Source organism: Bos javanicus, chromosome 14 (genome assembly GCF_032452875.1).
Source record: "Bos javanicus breed banteng chromosome 14, ARS-OSU_banteng_1.0, whole genome shotgun sequence".
In the NCBI taxonomy this organism is placed as follows: domain Eukaryota; kingdom Metazoa; phylum Chordata; class Mammalia; order Artiodactyla; family Bovidae; genus Bos; species Bos javanicus.
Window position 1 is genome coordinate 41,769,847 of NC_083881.1, and position 20,982 is coordinate 41,790,828.

The following is a 20,982-nucleotide window of genomic DNA, read 5'->3' on the forward strand; positions in this document are numbered from 1 at the left end:
TCCCTGAAAAAATTATAAATATTTTACAAATTATATGTTCATGAACCTATTCAGAATTTTTAATGGTTTCATTGCAAATGTAATTTTCTCTACCCACACTCCATTCTTCTCAATTAAATAGATTGGGTGGGTTTGTGTATTTTTTGGTCCCTTATTATATTTAGTTATATTTAAGCCTTCTCTTCTAAACTCATTTCCTGGTAACAAAGAAGTAAGACACAGACACTGATTCTGACTCCTGGGGAAGCTTAGGCCCCGGCATGCTGGTCTAGGAAGGGCCTAGCATCACCTTGTTCATGTGGACTCGTATGTGGAACCAGTGCGCTTCTAAACATCTCAGAGACATTTAACAGTATTGCCATCATCAAACAAATCATGGTTGCCAGGGGGAAAGGAGAGTTAGGGAATCTGAGAAGATTATGTACACACTGCTATATGTAAAATGGATAGCCAACAAAGTCCCACTCTATAGGCACAGAGAACTCTGCTCAGTGTTGTGTATCCGCAGGATGGTAGGAGGGTTTCGGGGAGAATGGATACATGTATGTGTATGGCTGAGTCCCTTCGCTGTTCACCTGAAACTACCACATTGTTAATCAGTTCTTGTTGTTGTTTAGTCACCAGTCTGACTCTTTGTGACCCCATGGACTGCAGCAGGCCAAGCCTCCTGTCCATCACCTCCCAAAGTTTGCCCAAGTTCATGTCCATTGCATCGGTGATGCCATGCAACCATCTCATTCTCTGACGCCCTCTTCTCCTGTCCTCAATCTTTCCCAGCATCAGAGACTTTTCTAATGAGTCAGCTGTTCGCATAAGATGACCAAAATACTGGAGTTTCAGCTTAAGCATCAGTCCTTTCAATGAGTATTCAGGGTTGATTTCTCTTAAGACTGACTGGCTTGATCTTGCTGTTCAAAGGACAGTTCCACAGCTGTAAAGAATCTGCTTGTAATGGAGGAGACGTAGGAGAATGCAGGTTAGATCCCTGGGTGAGGGCAATCCCTTAGAGGAGGACATGACAACCCACTACAGTATTCTTGCCTGGAGAATCCCATGGACAGAGAAGCTTGGTGACAGTCCATAGAGTCACAAAGAGTTGGACATGACTGAAGCAACTGAGCATGAATGCATAGAATAATTTAAGATGTGGGGGGAAATAAGTTTTTAGTATTTTAAATCCACTAAAAATCTCCAAATTTATAATATTTTGCTAGATATTAACTATCTACTTTTATTAGATAAACCAGAAAAAAGCAGCATTAGATAAACTGAGTTTTTTTTAATACATTTCAAAATAATTTCTATATCATCTGTTATGCAGAGATCCAGCCATACACACTGGCTCATTAAAGTGTAAAATAGTTATATAAAGTTCTATTCATTAAGCAGGGTTCACACAAAGAATTTTCCTATGATGTGAAACAGTGCAAAAGATTTATGTTTCTAGATACTGATTAAAGGAAAGCCATCAGGCTTTGTCTTACAGTAATTTCATATTTGTTTAAAGTTTAAGAGTGTCTTCCAAATTCTAGACATCTATACCTTTAAGTCAGTTGGGCAACAACCAGATATTTTAAAACCTTAGATTCCATTTGCCAATCCACTTCTTTTAAAAGCATGCTTTTCATTCCTTTTTTTGAAATAAAAGCAGCCGCATTGTCTGTACTGATTCAATCATCACCATTGAAAATGTTAAAAGAAGAGTACAAATGAGAAACACTGATACATCTTCTGACATTATTCATTTAGAAGCTAGTTCTCAAGTTGTCATTACATTTACCACATAAAAATTAGAAATGATTTGTTTGGAGAACTACAGCTATTTCTAGATTCAAGATGTTTGGACAGCTGTAGATAAAGTTTCACTATCAGACTGAACTAAATATGCTGTAATTATATATAAAGCAGGATGAGTTTTGTCGCATGAACTTTCGCTATTAATGCACTCAGGCTAAGCATCCAAGATATCATCATTCTTTAAGATTAAACAAGTGTATTTCTCAGTCACAAATGTAAAATTAAAGTCTGAAAATCAAGGTGAAGGATTGGTTGGACAAGGCTGATGTTTCTATCATCTGATTGTTTCCATCTTTATTCTGTTCTGTAGAATCCACACTAAGCTTGTATTTCCACAAAGTCTGTGTTTCCTCATTTGTTAGCACTCATCACACTTGAAGTTATTAGTTAAATATCTGTTTCCTCCAATAAACAGGTTCAGTAGACCAGGGACCGCTGCTGTCTTATTTTCTTCTGCCTGCTAAACTATCATGAGCTGTGCTGTGCTCAGTCGCTTCAGTCATGTTCGACTCTTTGCAACCCTATTGACTGTAGACCGCCAGGCTCCTCTCTCCATGGGATCCTCCAGGCAAGAATACTGTAGTGGGTCACCATGCTCTCCTCCAGGGGATCTTCCCGACCCAGGAATCGAACCCAATCTCTTGCCTCTCCTGCATTGCAGACAGGTTCTTTACCCACTGAGCCACCTGGGAAGGCCCTAAACTGTCATATGAGATACCAAAGAGGATTTGTTGTATGAATAAATTAATGATAAATGAATGAAGAAACCTAAATTATCAGGTTGATAATTAAATTAGAGAATAGAATATGGAACTTTTGAATTGAATTTTTATAATTCTTATATAATGATAATTTGTTTAAAATTTGGCATGCAAAATATAACAAACAATAGAGTGAACAGATAGTAAAGAAAAATGATGGCCAAGGAATTGGAAGATTTAGATTTCAAATTATCTGAATCCTAGGAAAAATGAGACCCAAAAGAAATTTATATGCTCTATTTAAGTATTTCAGAAATAGAAATTAAGAAGTCATCAGTATACTAAATTATTATGATTTCTAAACTAATCATAATTCATTCAAATGACATATGAGTTACAGGGCTCTCAGAATATTTACCATGTTAATCAAATGAATAATTACACTGAAACTTGAGTTTATTTCTCTGGTATATCAAAATGTTGTACTTATGTGGGTGAGATTGACATTTTGGAGAACTGTCTTAGTACAGAAAATTTTTGTTAATTCTGCATTTTGTGTTCTTCTTGAAGTGATTTTTCCAAAGTTTCCTTTTTATATTCTAAGATATCTTGTTTATAAAAAATATGTAATATTTCCCTGTTGGCATGACAAACATAACTAGAATGCTTCATTGCAGTGCTTTAGATATAATCTAAAAATTGTTCTTACATGCAACAGCAGAGACCAATGACTCATGAAATTGCTCAACATTGGGCATAGTTCCTCTTGCAGAACTACTAGTTTATATGAGACATTTTTCTTCAGACTTTGAGACCAAAATGTAAACTCTACTCAGTATGTCAGCATTTACATTAAAATGAATTTTTCACTCATGGGAAAAGCTTTAATTAAGTGCATTTAAAAGTTTGGAAATCAACAGGACATGTTTGTGAAAATTTTAAATGTTTCTTTCACTGCTTGGTTTGGAATAAAATAGGAAACAGGGGGAAAAGTATTCAACCCAGGAAAGAGGTCCTTCTTCTGCCTATCAAAAGAGCTATTAAATATGGGGACTTCCCAGGTAGCACTAAGGATAATGAACCCACCTGCCAATGCAGGAGACATAAATGATGCAGGTTGGATTCCTGGGTCAGAAAGATTCCCCTGGAAGAGAAAATGGCAAGCTACTCCAGTATTCTTGCCTGGAGAATCCCCACAGACAGAGGAGACTGCCAGGTTACAGTCCAGAGTGTTGCAGAGTTGGACACGACAGAAGCTGCTTAGCCTGCGTGCATATACCAGTACAGTCAGTTCCCCGCCTCTGAAACAGAAGAGATGTCCATTTCCTACCAAATGTTGTTGCTCTCTTTGTACTCAAGATTCCATCCCATTTCAACATTCAAGATTCCACTTTTAAAACCAGTTCTTTTTATCTTGCATCCTTAATTTCTCCCTTTATGCTTGGTTATTCTCCAAAATACATAAGTTTCTCCTAATAGCTCTCATTTTATTTATTTTCAAAGCATATATTAGAAACTTTCATTCTGCCAGGGAAGTTTCCTTCCTTTAAAATCTCTGTCCATAAAATCTGTCCATGTCTCTTCTAACAATCATATGTTAGAAGATATATGAAAGATGTACGGCAAGATATATGAAGGCCATTTCATATCTCCTTAGATGAGGTTTTTCCTTGAATACCTAAGGTAAGAACCTGCCATTGCTTTCTATTGTGTCTCATGGTGAATTTTCTTTATGTTACCAATCAAAATCTGAACATACCATAGTTATTTTTTAACTTGACATTAATAGTTTAAATTTTCTCTTTGAGAAAGTAGCATGTAGGCTCTTCGAGGCAGATCCTTTAATTCTCATTCATCCTTGTATTTTAAAAACCTAACAGAACTCAGAACAAAGTACGTACTTAACATGTGTTTATAGAATGAATGCAAGATCTATACCAGTTCCTATGGAAAAATTAACAGTCAACCCTAAGTAATGGTGCAAAGGACCAAAATGTCTTGTTGCCACTTGCGTTTTTCTATTCTTCCTTCATTCTTTCTTCTAAATGCCTTGTACCCTTTTGCTCTTTCACTGTAATATTCTAACCAGTATCTTTCCCATTAGACAGACTTTATTCTCCAAATTAATCACTTACTTCAATAATTACTCAATTCATCTAGTCCATGCATGTTTTAGAAAATATTGTTGAATTCATAATAAGGCAACAATTAACATTTGTATTTTCTTCCTTGACTCTTTACCAAGTACATCTTCAGTTTTTCAAAGGAACAATCATATTATAGTTGTGGAAGCCAGGAAATCAGGCTCTGATTCTCCAAACATCTTCATTAATTTCCAGAGATCTGTGTCACTGTTCCCAAAACAAATTTTTCCACTTCTTTCACTACCATGTCACATCAGTTTTGAGTACTGATGTTAAATTTTCTAAAACCTTTTCATCATCTTTACCTTTCAACTTCTTCTTCTTCTTCTTCTCCTGTTTTTCTCATCTTTTATTAATAGGGCCATCATCTATCTGTATCATAAAAGACCACCACCATCACATGACTTTATTTATCCACTTCTTGTACCTCTGCATATTTAGTCACCAAACGTCAATCCTACCTGCAAAATAACATGAATTCCATCCATATTTTAAAATTTATATTTCCACTTGTTTTATTTTGAGAACCTTCAACTTCCCTCTTCCATACAGTTCCTTCTCCAAACAGTTAATATGATCCTGCTAATACGCCAATTTTCAGGCTATTTCCACATATAACAAGAAAATAATCTTCTAAGGATCTAACTTTTGCCTTTCTTCTCAAAATAAACTCTTAACTTTGCCAAATAGAGACTATGACCATTATAATTAAAAAATAAGCTTTATTGAGCATTTACTCCATTCCATGTGGCATTCTCCCTGAATAAGCTTATTTATTTCCTGTTAAAACATACTAAGGAAAAAGTACCATCATTAAAATAAATTTAAAAGTGAAGACTAGAGATGTTAAGTAATTTTCCCACACTTTATGGTAAAGAGAGCCAAGATTCAAATACAGGCTAGACTGCCTCCAGAATTCATATTCTGGTTTAAAAGGTTTTTTTTAGTTGAAATATATTTGATGTATAACATTGTGTAATTTCAAAGTGTACAACTTGTTGATTGGATACGTGTATATACTGCAGTATGAGCGCCACTGTAGCTTTAGCTATCACCCCTATGATATCACCAACGGCTTCCTTGGTGGCACAGGGGTAAAGAATCTACCTGCCAATGCAGGAGACGCAGGAGATGTGTGTTTGATCCCTGGATTGGGAAGATCCCCTGGAGAAGAAAACAGCAACCCACTCCAGTATTCTTGCCTGGAAAAATCCCATGGACAGAGGGGCCTGGTGGCCTCTGGTGGCCCTGGTGACAGTCCATGGGATCACAAGAGTCACACAATTTAGCGACTAACAAGCACACTACCTATGACATCACATAATTATTATTTCTTAGCGACCAAACTCCACCGTGTCTTGCTATTTCCATGTTAAACAAACGAAAAAACTGTGTTGGTTCTTGTCTATATCATCATTGAGGTGCAAAAAATCTGAGGCGTAAAGAGGGTAGATGCTGCTAAGTTGCTTCAGTCGTGTCTGACTCTGTGCGACCCCATAGACAGCAGACCACCAGGCTCCCCCGTCCCTGGGATTCTCCAGGCAAGAACACTGGAGTGGGTTGCCATTTCCTCCTCCAATGCATGAAAGTGAAAAGTGAAAGTGAAGTCGCTCAGTCATGTCCGACTCCTAGCAACCCCATGGACTGTAGCCTACGAGGCTCCTCTGTCCAAGGGATTTTCCAGGCAAGAGTACTGGAGTGGGTTGCCATTGCCTTCTCCAATAGAGGGTAGATAAATCTCTCAAATTTGCAAGTCTAGTTAAATTATAAGGTGACCCTGAGCCCAGGCTACTCTGCACCCATCTTGTTGCCCCTCTTGTGCCCTTGGACTGTCTGGTTCCTAAGATGAGATGGACAGCCCCACAAACACTCCATCTTCCAGCATTTTCTTGATCACAGACTGCAATTAGAGGACTTGGTTAAATGCCTTGGGCTATACTTGACAATGTTCAAGAAAGGAATGATGCTGAAGAAGAATGCTGGCTACTTCCTTCTCTCTGAATGCCATCCCTACCAGCAGTTAAAGTCAATCTGGGAGAACATCAAATCTAGGCAATTTTCTTTTGAACTATGAAGAGAATACATTAATCTGTATGAACTAAAGTTGTGATTAAAGCATGAAATTCTTTCCAGTTGTGATTACGAAAACAGTTTGAAATGAATTAGTCTCCATACCACATTAATGTAGTCATCCCAAGGCCCGATAACTGGGAACACTTCAATGGCTCAAGTGCACCCATGACTGCATGTAGATTCAGAAACAGCTTCTATTTCGAGTGAAGATCAAGAGGTGCTGAAATTTGATAGGACATTGTCATTCTAAGTCAGATGGCAAATGCTTTAATACTTAACACAAACTCTAAAATTCATTTATTTTCTTCCTCAAAGGCATAGAGTGTCAGAAAATATTTTAGACATTCCTTACACTGAAAAAGAAGTAAACTCAGCTGAACATATCTTTGCGCTAAAAAATTAACACACACATTTTTTTGCTGTTGTTGATCACATACCGTATCATTTCAAATAAACAATCCTAAAACAGCGTGCAATAGTTCTAACTCAGGGTTACATGAATAATCAGCTAATTTCGAAAATACACTTCTTACAAGTAGCTATGAATCTTGAAAATCCTTTGGAACAATGGATAAAAATGCATACATTTATAGTACCCAAACATCCTCTATCTTGGTAGAAAAATGGTAGAAAAACAAGCTCTGGAGCTGAGTCCTGGCCAACTCTTTGCGACCCCATGGACTGTAGCCTGCCAGTCTCCCCTGTCCATGGGATTTCCCAGGCAAGAATACTAGGGCGAGTTGCCATTTCCTCCTCCAGGGGATCTCTCTGACCCAGGAATTGAACCTGGGTCTCCTGTATCTCCTGGATTGGCAGGAGGATTCTTTACCACTGAACTACCAGGGGAAGCCCAGAAAGACAAGCTTACCTATTATAATTGGCATAGACAGATATTCATTCTATAAATATTTAGACTCTGACAGTCAAAGTGTGTAACTGAGAACAGAAAAGCCCGGTCCAGATAATGAACTGAATAAACTAGGAAGACATAAACATAAGCAAGGCAGTTTCTTTATTGCATTATGTTTTATTTACTTTTAGATACCATTCATCAATAAAGCCACAGGTATCCCTCTCCCACTAGGCTGTCACTGGAGAGTTTATCTTTCTAGCTCTTCAATTTCTACAATAAAATTATTCAAATGATAAACTCACTTCACTTTTATTAACTAGAAAGTAATTTAATATGGCCAATTTGAATAATTCTTTCTGAAAATATATCTTTTATGACAGATATGTTGCTTGGAGTGTTAGGGTCTGATAAATGACAATCTAAACTGTTATTACTCATTTCAAAATGGTCAAAGGCAAGCTTTAGCTCTATCAAGCTGAAACTTTCCTTACTTTAATAATTCCCCCATTAAGACCCAAACATAATCATGCCAATTCCAGAGGCAGAACATATGAACAGACCAATCTGTTTAAAATAGTACTCCTGCTGGGAAAACACAAGAAGATTAGGGGAAAAAAAAATCTCTACTGGAAGGAAAAGGCAAATAGCAAAAATAATGAGCTTTAAAGTTAGAGACAGAGAAAAACTCTCTCCAAAGATAATATAGACAACTATGTATGTACAGCTTTGGTGGAAAAGAATTCAGAATAATCTCTCAAGAAAAATCATAATTACACAGTTGTTGTTAATGGTAATAAAAAAAAAACCTTTTAAAAATAAAATCTTGAAACATATATTTACTGATATGGATGGCATGTTGTATTTCAGTATTTTTTCTTTGTTATGAGTGCTATTAAAGTAATGTGATAAAAAAATTGTTATTTTTGCTCAGTCACTCAGTCACATAACCAACCAGTCTCTGACTCGTTGTGACCCCATGGACTGCAGCATGACAGGCTTTCCTGTTCTTCACCGTCTCCCAGAGTTTGCTCAAACTCCTGTCCATTGAATTGGTGATACCAAGCATCCAAATCTCTGTCAACCCCTTCTCCTCCAGCCCTCAATCTTTCCCAACATCAGGATCTTTACCAATGAGTTGACTTTTCACATGAGGTGGCCAAAGTATTGGAGCTTCAGCTTCAGCATCAGTCTTTCCAATGAATATTCAGGGTTGATTTTCTTTAGGACTGAATGATTTGATCTTCTTATTGTCCAAGGGACTCTCATGAGTCTTCTCCAGCTCCATAGTTTGAAAGCATCAATTCTTTGGTCTTCAGCCTTCTTTATGGTCAACCTCTCACATCCATACATGACTACTGGAAAGACCATAGATTTGAATATATGGACTTTGTCAGCAAAGTGATGTATTTGCTTTTTAACCCACAGTCTAGATTTGCCATAGTTGTCCATCCAAGAAGCAATCATCTTCTGATTTCATGGCTGCAGTCGCTGGGAGCCAGCATATTGCATATTGAGTGCATATTGCATATTGAGTGCAGCACTTTCCACAGCATCATCTTTCAGGATCTGGAATAGCTCAACTGGAATTCTGTCACTGCCCGGAGCCAGCGTGAGAAGCTCCACCCATGACAAAGGTCATGAGGAAGGAGGCTCGGCATACGCAAAGGCGGGATCGAGCCTCAGGAGTCTCCCTGGAAATTCTCAAGCATCTACCCCCCAAACCAGAGTCTGCCTACTTTCTGCTTTGTGCTTTCACCTACACCTCTGACTTTACAAGGGGCTGTCCCCCACTACCTCTCTCTGAAAAAGAGTTAGCTTACAGCTCCAGTTAATAATTCCTGGGTGTGACAGTGTTTCAACCTACAAACTCCTTTGGAAATCCTCTAGCCTGCCTGAATAGGTTTTTTCTGGCCACATGTGATTGTTCAGAGCCTCCCAACTGTGAGAGGCAGGAGATGTTCTAAACTGTCTAAACACAGATTCTTTTGAGTAGTTAAAAGATTGATTAGAAATTGTATTGGTGAAGGGTTTTTCACTTATTGGGCCAATGTTTGCTGCTAAGTCTCCATATCCCTTACCTGCTGTGTCCCTGGCAGTGTATTGATTAATATAATTGGTGTAAGTAGTGGTTTTAATGTTTGTAACCTTGGACCCTTGAGTTAATTCTTTTCTTGATTGAGCCCACCACACCTTTGCCCTATAGGAATGCAACTTTATCTAATGCTTTTGGAGGGTGGCTCCTGACTTTGGAATAATCACCTTTAGAGAAAAATAAGTTTCTTAAAATGTTAACAGGCCTCCTGGCCAGAAGATGATGTAAATCACCTGAACTTTTGCATATGATAAGTTTGAAAGTCTGGCTTTGATTAGGACCAGGAACTGCTGTCCTTGCATGACTCTACCCCTTCCCCCATTATCCTCTATGCATAACTTAAGGTATAAAAACTACTTTGGAAAATAAAGTGCGGGCCTTGTTCACCGAAACTTGGTCTCCCCATGTCGTTCTTTCTCTCACCTTCTGGCTGAATTATTCAGCCTCTTTTCTCCACTGAATTTCCTCACTGAACTATCCTTATTTCAGCCTCTTTTCTCCACTGAATTTCCTCACTGAGCTATCCTTATTCTATTACTCTTTATATCCTTAATTAACATTTAATTAAGCAGTTGTTTCCTGATCCTCGCCGATGCCGTCTCTCCTTCGAATACCCTGGATCAGCCGGGGCTGGACCCCGGCATGCAGTCACCATCTGCAGAAATTTTAGAGCCCAAGAGGATATCTGTCACTGCTTCCACCATTTTGCCTTCTATTTGCCATGAAGTGATGGGACAGGATGCCTTGATCTTAGTTTTTTTAATGTTGAATTTTAAGCTGACTTTTTCACTCTCCCCCTTCACCTTGAAGAAGCTCTCTCTTTAGTTCCTCTTCACTTGCTGCCATTAGAGTGGGATTATCTGCATATCTGAGGTGGTTGTTCACATTTCTCCTGGTCATCTTCATTCCAGCTTTTAGCTCATCCAGCCTGGCATTTCGCATAATGTTCTCTGAATATAAGTTAAATAAACAGGGTGACAATAAACAACTTTGTCATTCCTCTTTCTCCTTAATAAACTTTTATTCCAATTTTCTGCTCAAATAAAAATCTCTATAATAACAGTGACAGCACGGTTACTGCTACAAAATGTTTTAATATCATGATATTAACATGATATCATGTTTTTGTGTTATTAAGTTCAGTTCAGTTCAGTCACTCAGTCGTGTCCAACTCTTTGTGACCCCATGGACTGCAGCATGCTGGGCCTCCCTGTCCATCACCAACTCCCTGAGTTTACTCAAACTCATGTCCATTGAGTCAGTGATGCCATCCAACCATCTCATCCTCTGACGTCCCCTTCTTCTCCCGCCTTCAATCTTGCCTAGCATCAGGGTCTTTTCTAGTGAGTCAGTTCTTCACATCAGGTGGCCAAAGTATTGGAGTTTTAGCTTCAGCATCAGTCCTTCCAATGAATGTTCAGGACTGATTTCCTTTAGGATGGACTGGTTGGATCTCCTTGCTGTCCAAGGGATTCTCTAGAGTCTTCTCCAACACCACAGTTCATAAGCGTCAATTCTTCAGCACTCAGCTTTCTTTTTTATTTATTTTTTATTTTATTTAATTTTTTTAACTTTACAATATCGTATTGGTTTTACCATATATCAAAATGAATCCACCACAGGTATACATGTGTTCCCCATCCTGAACCCTTCTCCTTCCTCCCTCCCCATACCATCCCTCTGGGTCGTCCCAGTGCACCAGCCCCAAACATTCAGTATCATGCATTGAACCTGGACTGGCGACTCATTTCATATATGATATTATACATGTTTCAATGCTATTCTCCCGAATCATCCCACCCTCTCCCTCTCCCACAGAGTCCAAAAGACTGTTCTATACATCAGTGTCTCTTTTGCTGTCTCATATACAGGGTTATTGTTACCATCTTTCTAAATTCCATATGTATGTGTTAGTATACTGTATTGGTGTTTTTATTTCTGGCTTACTTCACTCTGTATAATAGGCTCCAGTTTCATCCACCTCATTAGAACTGGTTCAAATGTATTCTTTTTAATGGCTGAGTAATACTCCATTGTGTATATGCACCACAGCTTTCTTATCCATTCATCTGCTGATGGACATCTAGGTTGCTTCCATGTCCTGGCTATTATAAACAGTGCTGCGATGAACATTGGGGTACACGTGTCTCTTTCCCTTCTGGTTTCCTCGGTGTGTATGCCCGAGGGGATTGCTGTGATCCCAGCAGTGGGATTGCTGGATCATAAGGCAATTCTATTTCCAGTTTTTTAAGGAATCTCCACACTGTTCTCCATAGTGGCTGTATTAGTTTGCATTCCCACCAACGGTGTAAGAGGGTTCCCTTTTCTCCACACCCTCTCCAGCATTTATTGCTTGTAGACTTTTGGATCGCAGCCATTCTGACTGGTGTGAAATGGTACCTCATAGTGGTTTTGATTTGCATTTCTCTGATAATGAGTGATGTTGAGCATCTTTTCATGTGTTTGTTAGTCATCTGTATGTCTTCTTTGGAGAAATGTCTATTTAGTTCTTTGGCCCATTTTTTGATTGGGTCATTTATTTTTCTGGAATTGAAGCACTCAGCTTTCTTTATAGTCCAACTCTCACATCCATACATGACCACTGGAAAAACCATAGCTTTGACTAGACAGACCTTTGTTGGCAAAGTAATGTCTCTGCTTTTTAATAAACTATCTGGGTTTGTCATAGATTTTCTTCCAAGGAGTGTCTTTTAATTTCACAGCTCCAGTCACCATCTGCAGTGATTTTGGAGCCCGGAAAAATAAAGTCTGACACTGTTTCCACTGTTTCCCCATCTATTTCCCATGAAGTGATGGGACCAGATGCCATGATCTTCATTTTCTGAATGTTGAGTTTTAAGCCAATTGTTTCACTCTCCTCTTTCACTTTCATCAAGAGGCTATTTAGTTCTTTGCTTTCTGCCATAAGGGTGGTGTCATCTGCAGATTTTGTGTTATTATCTTAACACAAAAGATATTTTGTGTTATTATCATGCAAGTGTTATCTCTTGGAGGAGGTAATGGCAATCCACCTGCCTGGATAATCCCATGGACAGAGGTGCCTGGTGGGCTACAGTCCATGGGGTCACAAAGTGTTGTACTTGACTGAGTACATACACACACACCTGCATACAGTAGAACTTTTAATACCAATATTGGAGATGTAGATATAATTATTTTTCTTTTACAAACAGAGAAATGAGGCATATATATTTCAAGATACATGTGAATGGCCCACAGCTAGCAGGTGGTAAAATGAAAATTCTAACTGATGTTGGAAAAGTTCAAATATCAATTCAAATGAAGTTTTGTAAATGAAGACTGGTAAAGCTGTGCTTTACAAAGATTTTAGGAACCAAGATTCTGCTTTAACATACCTGGGCAGTGTCTTTTATCCTCAGATTCTAAGACAATACCTCTATTCCAGGGAGCAAGATAGAGGAAAAATCAAAATGACACATTTTTATATCTCATTGATGAGAAAGTACTCAGTATTACAGGTTGAATTGGGTTCCTCAAAATTCATACGTTGTCCTAATTCTTGGTACCTCAGAATATGACTTCATTTAAAAATAGAGCTATTCATCATTGCTTATCAGCCTTTTGTCTAAGATCAAGTGTAGTATGGCTTTTGTCTAAGATCAAGTGTAGTATGGCTTCCCTCAGTTGGTAAAGAATCTGCTTGCAATGTAGGTGATCCCGATTGGATTCTTGGGCCAGTAAGATCCACCAGAGAAGGGATAGGCTACCCACTCCAGTATTCTTGGGCTTCCCTTGTGGCTCAGCTGGTAAAGAATCTGCCTGCAATATGGGAGACCTGGGTTCAATCCCTCGGTTGGGACAAACCCCTGGAGAAGGGAAAGGCTATCCACTCCAGTATTCTGGCCTGGAGAATTCCATGGACTAGACAGTCCAGGGGTTGCAAAGAGTCGGACACGACTGAGCGAGTTGCACTTCACTATTCATCACCTACTCAGTGGACATGAATTTGAGCAGACTCCAGGAAACCTGGCATGCTGCAGTCCATGGAGTCGCAAAAGAGTTGGACATGATTTAGTGAATTAACAACAAATGCTAATTTTAGAGTTTTGTAACAAGGATGAAACATAACGTATAAGTATTAAATTGCAGTACAAATTCTGTTAGTTATAGATTTGATTTCTATCTGAGCAGCTGTCTGTGTGCATTAATGGCACTTTGGGATTTTTGGTTTTAGATGATAAAATAAAGCACACATCTGTGTTTATGGGTAAAAAATAAAATGAGCTATTGAAGATATAATTAGTAAAGAGGAGGTCACATTGGAGTAGGGTGGACCCTTGATCCAATACGATTGGTGTCTCTCTTTTTTCTTTTTTAAATGTATTTATTTGTCAGCATTCGGTCTTGTGGCATGTGAGATCTTTGTTTTTGTGCATGGGGCTTAATTGCCCCATGGCATGTGGGATCTCAGTTTCGCAGCCAGGGATCAAACCCACACCCCCTGCATTCCAAGGTGAATTCTTAACCACTAGACCACCAGAGAAGTCTCATGACTAGTGTCTTTATAAAAACAATGCAATGTACAGAGCCAGGCTTGAACACAGAGAGAACACTGCATGAAGACTGGAGCTAAGCTGCATGAACCAAGGAACTCTCAGATGCTAGGAGGGATGCCTGGGACAGATCTTTCCTAGCAACTTCAGTAGGGGCATGGCCCCTGCTGACACCTTCCTCTTTGACCGCTAGCCTTTAGAACTCTGAGAAAATACATTTCTGTTGCTTAAGCCACTAACTTTGTAGTATTTTGTTAAGGTAGCCCTAGCAAATCAAACAGTAACACTTAAGGTAGTCTAGTTAAGTTTAGGATTTTTGGCTTTTTGTGTAGCTAAAATTTTGAAAAAGAAAAAAATGATTACTGTAGAACAGGTAGTCTCTGACAAACTATGGCATACTTTGAGAAGCAGTCTCAATACTCAGCATTTCGTTGAATCTGTCACTATTAATTGTGAAAGGTATGTTGTTACATTATATATTGAAATACCTAGAAATAAATAATGCTAGCAATTTAATTATGATAGGTCATCCTTACTTCAGAGATAGTAAATATGAAAAAAAAGAAATGGGCATCTTAGAATCAATGAAATACAGTAAATATTCTATAGACAATTTAGTTATAACAGTAAACACAGAAAAGAAATTGTTTGCATGAGCTATAATTCAATAATTTATACCATAGCATATAAACATGACTTGTCTTATTACAAGATTTTAAAAGTATATATAAGATAATCAGATAACAAAGGATATAAAACTGTCAATATGGATATTGATATAGATATAAATGTATACAAATAATACTGTTCTTTACTTCACTTTGTTCAAAATGCTTTCACTAGATTAGTGAAATGCAGTATCAGCGGTATCATATATTCCCTTTAAATAAAAGTAATATTTGGTATCAGTTATGCTTATTCTTGGAGAAGGCGATGGCACCCCACTCCAGTACTCTTGTCTGGAAAATCCCATGGATGGAGGAGCCTGGTAGACTGCAGTCCATGGGGTTGCGAAGAGTTGGACACGACTGAGCGACTTCACTTTCACTTTTCACTTTCATGCATTGGAGGAGGAAATGGCAACCCACTCCAGTGTTCTTGCCTGGAGAATCCCAGGGACGGGGGAGCCTGGTGGGCTGCCGTCTATGGGGTGGCACAGAGTCGGACATGACTGAAGCGACTTAGCAGCAGCAGCAGCAGCATGCTTATTCTTATAGAAGGCAGGAGAAGGGGATGACAGAGGACGAGATGGTTGGATGGCATCGTTGACTCAATGGACGTGAGTTTGAGCAAGTTCCGGGAGATGGTGAAGGACAGGAAAGCCTGGTGTGCTGCAGTCTACAGGGTCGCACAGAGTCAGAACAACTAAGCTACTGAACCACAACAACAAACGCTTATTCTGCAAAAGAAAGATAATTTGGAGTGGTGGTTTCATTAAAGAAATTTAATGCCCCTTTCTCTAGCAAATAAAAAATAATGGCACTGCTTAAATTGGGAAAAATACGAGGACCTAATAAGTGAGGTGAAAACTGTAAAATTACCAAATGTAGTAATAATTTACTTCTTTTAAAGTTTGCTTTTATTTTCCTTTTCTCTATGAAACTCAGTCCCATTTACTTGAATTATTCTTCTCATTATGTATTGGCTAAACTTCTTCAGAAGCAACTGGGATTTTTCATTTTAGTCCCAAAGGAAAGTTTTAATTGCATGTTGCCATGACAAGTTGAATTAGTAAGACATATATTACTAGATAATTCCACAACTCTCTAATTTTAGAGGGTCTTATCAAGAAAGCCACTTTCTTTAGATGTAACAGATCTAAAAAATGCAAAGCATCTGTTTCACAATTAGCAAGGAACAATGTAAGGATGAGTTCACCAGGGGTAGAGAGAGGAAACCAGAGTCTCCCACTGTGCAATCTTTGATGATTTTACATTTATGAACCCATAACTGAGCTTGATTCAGCAACTGACCTATGAAACAGCACTGATTATTAGTATTAATTACTATTACAGTATTTAGAATATCCCCATAGTATTACAGAACACAATAAAAACAATTTGAGGTTCAATTACATCAATGAACAGCTAAAACATTAGTAAAGATATTAGCTAGCACAAAGAAAAATGCTTAGAGTCTAAAGAAGGCATTTGCAAGCCAAGGAGCTGGGCTTCTCACAAGTCTTGCTGGGGCAAACACGTTGAGGGGTGGGTTGTGTCAAGTTGTGACAATCATTTCAATAAAGGGAGGGGGGGAACAGCTAAATGTGTTTAGCAAAATGAGGTGTTAATTCATTTTAATAATTTAAATGAATTTAACTATTTATAAATCAGAAAGACGATATATAAAAACAGGGACACTGGAAGTGTAGAACTTAACAGCTCTAGACAACATGAGATTCATCAGCAGCAGAATTTCATTTCACGCAAGAGACTGAAATCATAAAATTATTATCAAAGTTTTTGTCCTTATGCCTTTAAGGAGTCAAGAAAAGTAGGAAAGAAATTATCTTCTCCAGTTTTTTGATAAGCAATTTCAGTTTTTAAAATACCAACGAAGAACAAACGCAGCAAAACTTCTTTTGGCACCTGGCCTATCAGTGAACCTCTTCCTACTTTCTGAGTAGCTAGTCTTAGCTCCCATCTTCTTTAAAGATAATCTAAAATGCTAACTGTCTTGTGTGTTCTTTGCTGATATACATGAGCAAATACACTCTACCTAAATTAGTGGCTCCCAAGCTCTTTGGCACTAGGGACTGGTTTTGTGGAAGACAATTTTTCCACACGCTGGGTGGGAGGGGTCATTTGGGGGTGATTCAAGCACATTACACTTACTGGGCACTTTGTTTCTGTTATTATTACATCAGCTCCATCTCAGATCATCAGGCATCAAATCCTGGCAGCTGAAGACCCTGCTAAATGGTACTTTTCTAATTGTACTTCGTCTCAGAGATCACTTAAATGCTTGACTTACCTATATTCTGGGCTTCTCCGGTGACTCAGTGAAGAATCAGCCAGCAAAGCAGGAGACTCATGTTCAATCCCTGGTTTGGGAAGATTCCCTGGAGAAGGGAATGGCATCCCACTCCTGTGTTCTTGCCTCGAGAATTCCATGGAGAGAAGAGCCTGGCGGGATACAATCCATGGGGTCCCAAGGAGGCAGACATGACTGAGCAACTAACACATTAAGGAGTTAGCATATTTTTCTATGAAAGGCAAATGTTTTAGGCTTCACTGGCCATTTAGTCTCTTTCACAGATGCTCAACTCTGCCATTTTACTGTAAAAGCAACCATAGACAAAACACAAATGAAGGAACCTGGATGTGTTCCAATAAAACTTTAATTACGGACATTGAAATCTGAATTTCATATAATTTCACATGTCACGCAGTATTATTCTTTTGATTTTATTCTCAACCATTTAAAAATGTAAAAATGTTTCTTCACTCACTATCCATGCAAAAACAAGTGGCAGGCCAGATTTGGTCCACAAACTGTGTTTGTTTGGACATTGTGCTCTGGACTACGGGTTCTGTAAGATGAGGCATCTCCTAACCTTGTCTATATTATCCCTGCAGTTCTTAATAAGTGCTTCTGTGAGTATTTGTCAAAATGAACACTGGCATCATAGAGACAAGAAGCAGTGAATACAAACAAAACGTAGAGTTCACCCTTCTGCCTTCCTCCTGTCTTCCTCATCGGAATATCTTTAAGGGAATCCTCTATTATTCTCTTTCATACTTTTCTGTTCTTTTCACCTAAGTAGTTACCAACATAGTTAATTATGAATTTACTTGTGAGTTTCCGTGTTTATTGCTGTATTGATTTCTATCAATGACATGATAAAGTATCATAAATGTAATGACTTTGAAAGCAATACATATTTTCATCTGTTTCCACAGGTCATTAGTCAGATGGGCTTGGTTGGGTCTCTGCTTAGAGAATGTCACAAGGCTAAAATCAAGGTGTCTACAGGTATGTGTTCCTTTATAAAAACTTGAGAGAGTCTATATGACAGAATCTGCTTAGAAGCAGACTTTTTTTCTATGAAGGGCAAATGTTTTAGGCTTCACGGGTCATTCAGTATCACGTTGGCTGAGTTGAGTTCCATGCAGCTATAGGACTGAAGTCCCCATTTCTTTGATGACTGTTGGCTTATTCTCAGCACCTGAATTCTACTGCATTCCTTGACTCATATTCCCTATGCCTTTCAAGCCAGTAACTGTGGATCAAAGTCCTTTTCATGCTTCATCTCTCCTTCCTTTTCTTCAGCTCCTCATCTCCCTCCAACTTCAACCAAGAAAGGGTCTCTGGCTTTTATTTATTTATTTTTTCCTTGATGACTGATCTGTTTTATTTATAACAATGTTAGATGCAGCTTGCTTATACCTTGAATATTACGCATTAAAGTGCAACAGGCTGTCGAGTCTTGCATTTCTTGTGAAGTGGGAGATAGTTTCCACCCTCACATAGGCAGCAACACCACAATGTCCACCCTTGTGCTCCAGTGTGTGTAACAGGGTGACAAGAATACTACAGACAGATGCTCCAAGAGGATGGCCCAGGGCTATGGCTCCTCCTTCAGTGTTGACCTGCTCTGGGTTTAAACCAAGTTCTTTAGCTATTGCAACAGACAGGGCTGCAAAGGCTTCATTGATTTCAAATACATCAACATCCTCCAGTGACCACCCTGCTTTTGCAACAGCTTGCTTTATTGCTGGAATTGGTCCTATTCCCATAATGGAAGGCTCCACATCTGCTTGTGCCCAGGAAACTATCTGTGCTAACGGTGTGAGCCTACAGTTGCCAGCTTCAGACTTCTTCATAAGAACCACTGCTGCAGCACCATCACTCATTCCTGAAGCATTAGCTGGTGTGACTGTTCCTGTTCCATCCATAAGGAAGCAAGGCTTTAGCTTAGACATGGCTTCCATGTTGCTCCCATGGTGAGGAAACTCATCTGTTTTAACTTCCGTAAGACCTTTTTTCGCTGGTGGCTCGGCAAAGCGTCTGCCTGCAATGCGGGAGACCCGGATTCGATCCCTGGGTCGGGAAGATTCCCTGGAGAAGGAAATGGCAACCCACTCCAGTATTCTTGCCTGGAAAATCCCATGGATGGAGCCTGGTAGGCTACAGTCCATGGGGTCGCAAAGAGTCGGACACGACTGAGCAACTTCACCTCAAGACCGTTTTTTAGAAGATACAAAAACTGGAACAATCTCTTTGTCAAAATGGCCGGCCTTCTGTGCATTCTCCGTCCTGTTCTGGGACAGCACGGCAACCTTGGCCTGTCTTCTCTACCCACTTGCCACTGTTTGGCCACATTTTCAGCTGTAATGCCCATATGATAGTCGTGGAATACGTCAGTGAGCCCGTCACAGAGTATACTGTCTGTCAGTGGTTTTTCCCCAGTCTTGACTCCCATCCTCAAGTGAACCAAATGAGGAGCCTTGCTTATATTTTTCCATGCCTCCTGCAACAATGCTGGAGTCTCTTATCCTTATCGATTGGGCTGCGAGACCCACGGCTTTCAGACCTGACCTGCAGATCATTTGGCAGCTCCACGCTGGAACAAAGTAGGGGATTCCCGCACCCACACTGGCCTGTCCAACAGGGTTCTGCCCACAGCCTACTGCCAAAAAGTGTCTAAATATGACCTCTGAGACCTCTTTGGGAGCCACAGCACCCTTTTCAGGACCTCTCTAACAGTTGAGCCCAGGTCATGGACAGGAACAGTGGATAAGGCACCATTAAAAGAGCCTATGATGGTGCGCGCTGCTGAGACAAGGACCACTGGGTCCAAGTCTGCACTCATCCTGCCACACTACCGCCTCCCGAGCAGCTACTGTGGGCCCCAGGACAGCCAGCTTAGTGCTGGCTTTTAAAGTTTCATGTGATTAAATGTTCTTACCCATATAGTCTAGGGTACTATCTCCATGTCAAGATTAGTAACTTTAACTACATCTGCAAAGTTCCTTGGCCATGTAATATAACACTGTTATAGGTTTCAGGGGTGAGTGCACAGACACCTTTGGAAGGAGGCATTATTCAGTATACCACAATTACCAACCATCCCTGTAAGTTTCATGAACAAAGGTCCTATGTTTTTTTTTTTTATCATTGTTGCATATCCAATGTGTGACATGCTTGCCAGACACATAATAATTGCTCAATAAATATATCTTGAATCAAAGAAAGAATAAGTGAGCAAATGAATGAGTGAATATGTGGATCTAGAGTTTAGTAGAATGTTCTAACCTTGAATCAAACATTTAGGAACGTTGAGTGTATCTATGGGTCAGTGGTTAACAAAAGCACAGATTTTCACTTCAGGAAAACATGGATGCAAGTTGGTAGTTTTATTGTCACTTATTAACTGAGTACCAAGGATCTCTGTGCCACAGTTTCTTCATATGAAAAATGGGAAATCAAAACTTCTATCTAAATGTTTTGCTGAGGATCAGATATATACGGCTGTATATCTCGTTCCTGAATATTACAGTGCCTAGCTCATAGTGAGCACTTATTATATTATAGCCATTATAAATGTTGCAGGTATTTTGAGGTCTAGGTAGTTGATGGAATTAACTTATTTGGGAAGAAATGGAATAGAGGAGAGGGGGAGGGAGGGGAGAAGGGTAGGGTTGGGTCCAGGAGATGGAAGGGAAGAGAGAGGTCTCAGCAGAACACTGTCACTTAGTGATATTTAAGAAGCAAGTAACTAGAGAGAAGTAAGAATCAATAGTTAAAGATGCAAGAAAGATAGAGAAGAGCACAGTCTTTGGAA

At 39.2% G+C, this 20,982-nt stretch overlaps 1 pseudogene; it reads right to left on the bottom strand.

Moving 5' to 3' along the window:
- Window positions 1-18,054: 18,054 nt before the first annotated feature.
- LOC133260222 (acetyl-CoA acetyltransferase, cytosolic-like) lies at window positions 18,055-20,021 on the bottom strand (annotated as a pseudogene).
- Window positions 20,022-20,982: the final 961 nt, after the last annotated feature.